The 6,000-nt window shown below is 49.8% G+C and overlaps 1 long non-coding RNA gene across 1 annotated transcript; it reads left to right on the top strand.

The window, feature by feature from the left end:
- The first annotated feature begins 563 nt into the window (after nucleotides 1–563).
- Nucleotides 564–5,433, top strand: LOC119521075. The gene is made up of 4 exons (XR_005214296.1): nucleotides 564–667; nucleotides 1,597–1,697; nucleotides 2,569–2,645; nucleotides 5,185–5,433. It is a non-coding gene; the product is annotated as an uncharacterized LOC119521075 (long non-coding RNA).
- Nucleotides 5,434–6,000: the final 567 nt, after the last annotated feature.

Consider the following 6,000-nt stretch of genomic DNA (forward strand, 5'->3'; position numbering starts at 1 on the left):
TTAGGCTGTTTCCAGAAGCCTCCTCAAAGTTCTCCAAGGCTCCTGCAACGTTTCTCTCAGCCTGTCAAATCCACAGGGGGCCCCATTGAGGTGCCTGGTGGTGCTATGCCACCCTTAGCCCTTGCCTGGGGACACAGCCTCCACTCCCCTGGGAAATAGTCTTAGTGGATTTGATAAGGGCTCTGAAGAAATTCTCACCCACCATCCAAGGGCCTGACTCCTGCCATTAGCTATGCCATAGTCGGGGCCTCTGGTTGCTCTCCAGTGGGTGCAGGGCTTGCTCTGCCCTTGCTGGGGATCTTCTGGAAGTGGAGGGTGCAGAGACAGAGGCTGTGTGAATTGGGGGAAGGGGTGGGCAGCGTGGTACCCAGGAACACTGAGCAAGATGCAATTTTCCCAGGCCATCAGCTGGGTTTTAAAAATGCAAATGGAACCGGGTCTTTGAAATATGCCTGCTGTAAAGGGGAAACAGTGGCGGCAGCAGGAGCTGGCGCGGGTGTGGAAAGTCATATGAGAATCCTCCTCCTGGGCCCTTGTCCTCATCCTTCCTCCCCCTCCACTCCCTGCTCTGCCTGCGGGAAGCCTGCTTACAGGGGCCTGGGAATGCTGTGCCATCAGATCCCTGTGCAACCGCAGGGCACCTGCCTGAGGCCTCTCTGACTACCAGGTGAGTATCAAAGGTGACTCCAGGTGCAGAATGACCCACCCCAAAGGCTCCAGAGATTGAGATTCTGCCTCTGCCCTGGTCCCTTGTTCCAGCCCTGCCTGATAGAAGTTCTTCTTAAGTCTAATTTAAATGCCTCTTGGTGCCAATAAGCTTTTTCTCTTATACTATCTTCATGACTAATTGAAAGGCCTTCTTTTGTAAGGGATATGACTATAAAGGGCTGCTTTGTCCCTAGCTCCTACTCCTTTATTTCTACTTCTACTTTATCACCCACTGAAGCAGGGCTTCTGAGCCCAGCCTCTGAATCCACCACTCCCAGTAAAGCATGTTTCCGTTCCACCCTTTCCCAGCTATGTGACCTTGGGAAAGTTACTTCACCTTGCTGAGCCCCAGTCTTCTTATCTATAAAATGGGATGGTGAGGTACCCAGTTCATAGTGGTGGTATAAATGAGACAATCCGTGCACAAAAATAGCACTTAGCCTAGTGCATGGTAATCAATAGTTTATTATCATCATCATTAATACCTGCTGGGCAAAAGCTGTCCGTAATACCCCTTGCTTCTTTGCCCCAGCCCTGGTGAGGGGGACTGTGTGCAAATTAAATCCTCCCACCAGATGGTTGAGCAGCTGAGGGGAAGAGCACATGGGGAGAGCTGGGGATGTTTATCTTAGAAAAATACAGCAAATTAAGACAGTTCCTCCATTGTCCCAGCACCAGGGAATAGAGTAAATATATTTGTAAGTAATTCTCTCTTCAGTATGATAACATACTGGCTCTGGAGCTCTTGGCCCCCAAGCCCCAACCTTACCTTCTCCAGAAAGCAACTGCATAGAGGCAAATGAACTGCTGGCAGACTGCAAAGAGCCCTAGGTTTAGGAAAGTGAGTTTGATTTTTGTATATGTCTTTTATTAACTGTCTAACCTTAGGCAAACCACATCACTTCTCTGAAACTCAGTTTCCTCACCTGCAAAATGGGAGTGATAATGACCTCTGCCCAGATATGCCTGCAATTATCTTTTCAGCTGAGGTGAGTCACAGATTTATAGGTAACAGTTTGATAATTAGTATATATTTAAATATATATAACTATAGCTTATATAGTTAGAGAGATATGTGATAGAATGAACAATATCTGTTTCCATGACTTTTGGGGATGATTGTACTTTACATGACATAATGGCTGCAAAAGGACTCTGAAAACTTGCCCAAGTTCATGGTGAATAAATTCCCAACTCCAGGTCCAATCATAAGGTAGTGGAAGAACTTGGGTTGCATCCCACGACTCCCAGTTTCTAGTCCTGGGATGCTAAGGTACCCAGCTCATAGTGGTGGTATAAATGAGACAGTCTGTGTGCAAAATAGCACTTAGGCTGGTGCATGGTAATCAATAATTTATTATCATCATCATTAATACCTGCTGGGCAAAAGCTGTCCATAATACCCCAAAGCACAATCTTCCTCTCCCCATTCCCCTCTTCCCTGAAGCTCCATTTGTTTGGAAGAGCTTATGAGGGAAGAGGATGGAGGGGCCAGTCATTCAAGAGAAGAGACAGAGGTCTTGGGAAGTGTCAGGCTGGGGTGGGGGTGCCTGCAGACAGGGCCTGGGAGAGGCTGGGCAGATGGCAGCCCTGCTCTCCTGTCTCCCCCAGAATTCTACAGGCTGCCCAGCCCAGCACCTGTTCCCAGACTCTCCTGTCTCCTCCAAGGAAGCAGGCAGCCTGCGCCAGAGTGAATACAATCCAAGTTATTAACTGCCTGCAACAATTAGCCCCAGCGCCTGGGCCTGCAGACACCCAGGCTCTGAGAGAAAGAGCCAATTACAGCTTCATCAATATTCACGCTGCAGCATAATTCTCTCCCAACAAGGCAGCACTCTCACCCCCCATCTGTGTTTCCAGGGGCCTTTGCTCTGACTCCCAACATTTGGAGAAGATGAACTATTGTTGAGTTCTTCAAGAGTAAAAGTCAATAAAGGGTAAGACCCCAAGGGGCATTTCTTATAGCAGGGCCAATGCACTGGGGGAAGAGCAGCACCCTACCAAAGAACAGTGTGGCCTTGGCCAAAGACTGTCCCATCGTGGGGAAGAGACTATAGCCTCCAGGTTGAGTGTTTTAACACTGAAGTGCTCTTATTGTTAGGACTGGATTGGAAGGGGGGAGGGGTGTCAGAAATACCTAAAAAGTTCTGGTTTTAATCTCAGTTTAGCCCCATACTAGCTTTGTGGCCTTGGGAAAATCACTTCATGTCTCTGAGTTCCTTTCCTCACAGTGACCACACCTCCTCATAGAGGGAGATTCAGGGAAATGTGCAGAAAGCACATAGCAGCACAGTGAGTGGCACAGAGTAAGCCAGAAATAAATGTTAACTGTTGTGCTCTCTCTGGAAAAGCCCTGGAAGGAGATTCCATCGCCACAGGGTTGCCTGTGGGTCCCTTTTCCCCTGGAGGGAGAGTGGAAGTGAGGGATGATGGGGAACAAGGTTGATGGGGTCAGGAGACATGGGTGCTGACCCCAGGTTTGCTCTGTGATCTTGGAGCAACCCCTCTCTGACATCTTGTTCCTACCTCACAAATGAGGGTGTGAGACTAGAGAAGTTGTAGGGTCCCTCTGTGATCATCCAAGAGGGTATTGGCAGGGGGGATGAGCTCAGAAGGGGGAGGAGACTGAAGGGAATATGGGATCCCCGACTTTCCAAGGGCGTAAATAGCAGAAGTGGTAGGCGTGACGGAACTGCCAAAAGAACATGGTATCAATCAGCCACCTAAAAAGTGATGTCTGAAGTCATGAATCTCTTGGTTCTGCCACAGTAAAAGAAATCACATGCCTTTTATCAAGACAGAAAATTAAAGTCATCACCTGGTCCAGAGCGCCTAGAAAAGGCTGGGTAGGAGTCACCAACTTAGCTCTTGTCCCTGGGGTATTTCAGGACCATGGACAGTGCCAGATGCGGCTGCCCCATCCCGTCAGCCATGGTGGAGGTCATGGAATTGACCACTGAGCTGAATCTCTGGAGGTGGTGTGATGCTCGGTGTGAGTGGTGGTGAGCAGGGCTCAGGTTCAAGAATGCAGCTTCGTCTGGTAGGAGCACCTGGCAGGGTTGCCCAAGCTGCCTTTAGAGGGGAGGGGTCTTTCCTGAGGCCTGTCTCCCCACCCTCTCCCCCAGGAATACCTAAACCCCGGGTACACCTGCCTATGTATGACCTCTTGCATGACAGCCTGGAATCCCAGTCCCGTCTCCTCACTCCTGTTTCCCCACCCCCGGCCCTCTGGCCTCGGCTTCCTGGCACAAGTAGGCCAGCACCTCCCCTGGCCTCCAGTCAGTCTGGCTGCCCAGTGGCGCCAGGACATAGCCCGGATTTAACCCTGACCACCAGCCCCATCTGGGCCTCTGCAGTGACAGTAATAAAGAGCTTCTCTGGCATTTTCCCAGTTAGGAATCTGTGCAACTCTGCTGGGCTGCCCCAGTCCCTGCTTCTGTTCTGGCACATCCAGTGTGGGCAGGGTGGGAGATGCTCCGTGCTAGAGAACTCTGTGATCAGGGCAAAGCTGGGGCCTTGGGCTGGAATGAAGGGCAGGTGGACAGATCATCAGTGCCTTGGCAGTTAAAATACCTTTTAGACTGCACACAATGATACTAATAGAATAGCAACAGTAATAATTAATGACAGTCATTTATTGAGTGCCAGACCCCATATATGCATTACTTTATTTAAACTCACAACCTCCCCATGAGGCAAGTCCTATTATTATTCTCATTTCCAGATGAGGACATTGGGGCTCAGAGAGGTTAAGTAATTTGATTCAGGTCACACAACTGGTAAGTACTGAGGATTCAAAGCCAGGAGGTTTCATTCTATAGCCCAAGTTCAACTACCACATTATTATCCCCATTTTACACATGAAAAAACTGTAGGCCAGAGAGGTTCAGGGACTCAGTTAAAGTCACAGAAAGAGTCAGTGATGGAGAGGATTTTAACCAAGGATTGTCTGCTGTCAAAGATCCCACGGTGCCTGCTGGGTGCACACTTTCAATGTCCCCGACTGTGATTCTCTTTCATCCTAGATCAAAACACCTTGTGGTCTCCCTATTCATCCTTAGGGAAGTTGCTGCTTCTCTCTGAGCTCCACCCCAAGGGAAACATTCTAAAGCACAGCTCATGTTCTAATCTTCAGATTGCCTGTCTAATGAGCTCTTCCCGTGGAAACCACAGGGGCTATCCTGAAAAGTGGCAGGATAGTTTCCAGGACCCAGGAGGGCAAGTTCCTGCCCATACTTTCCAGGACAAGGTGTGGGGGGGCAGCTGACTGCTGACTCCACAGAGAATGGGCATCATATGGTGTGAAATGCCAGGTCATCCCCTAGGATTTCATTTCACAAATGGGGAGACTGAAACCCAGGGCGGGTGATCATGGAGGTGTGGACACCACTTTGCTCAGCAACCTCTTTGAGGCCACCCCTCCCAGGCTTCTTTATCCTTTATCCTTCCTGACACCTCTGGGTCCTCATTTTGTAGCTGAGCACGTCTGAAGACAGCTGTTCTGGATGGCATCCAGGGACACATCTGGCAGCAAGATGCAGAAGGAAAGCCCGAGTTGTCTCAACAGTCACCTGGGGGAGCGGCCAGGGGTCAGGCTGAATCAGTCCAAGGCTAGAGCTGAGCCTGCACTGCTGGCCATGCCTGGGGGGCTGGGGCGGCTACCCCATTCAACTGCACTCCTTCTCCTCCTCTCCCTCTGTCTCGTCTCCCTCTCCCCTTCTGCTGCTCCCCTCCTGATCCTCTTCCTCACCCTGTTTTCTTCCTGGCTCTCCCCCAACACTCCCAAACTTCCTGACTGCCTTCCTTTACACTTATTTCTTCCCTTGATAATAACCACAGTAAATATTTATTGAGCACTTTTGTGTGGCCCGCCCTGTGCTAAGTGTTTTACAGGTACCATCTTCTTTAATCTTCACAACAACCTTGAAGGCAGGTACCACAATCCTCTCCCTTTTATGGATGAGGGAAATATTGCTGAGATGTCAGGGTTTTAAGACCTACTGACCTCCAAGCCGGCACCTTCTTGTCCCTTTGCCCTGCTGGGGATGGAGCACCTCATCACACGGGACAAGAAGGCCAGAGGAGGTGCGATCCACTGTTCTTTTCGGCTTGGCTGGATTGTTTGGGGGATGCTTTTTATCTTTCAATTTTCCTTTAAAACTCTAGGCTGGTTTCACCCATCACCCTGGACTGTTACTCTCTGTACGTTCTAATCCTCCCCTTCCCAGTGTGTGCAGGGGAAAAGCTGATGCCCAGCATATTTGCTGAATCAGGAAAATGGAACCAATTACA

This window comes from Choloepus didactylus, chromosome 2 (genome assembly GCF_015220235.1).
Source record: "Choloepus didactylus isolate mChoDid1 chromosome 2, mChoDid1.pri, whole genome shotgun sequence".
Taxonomy (NCBI): Eukaryota; Metazoa; Chordata; class Mammalia; order Pilosa; family Megalonychidae; genus Choloepus; species Choloepus didactylus.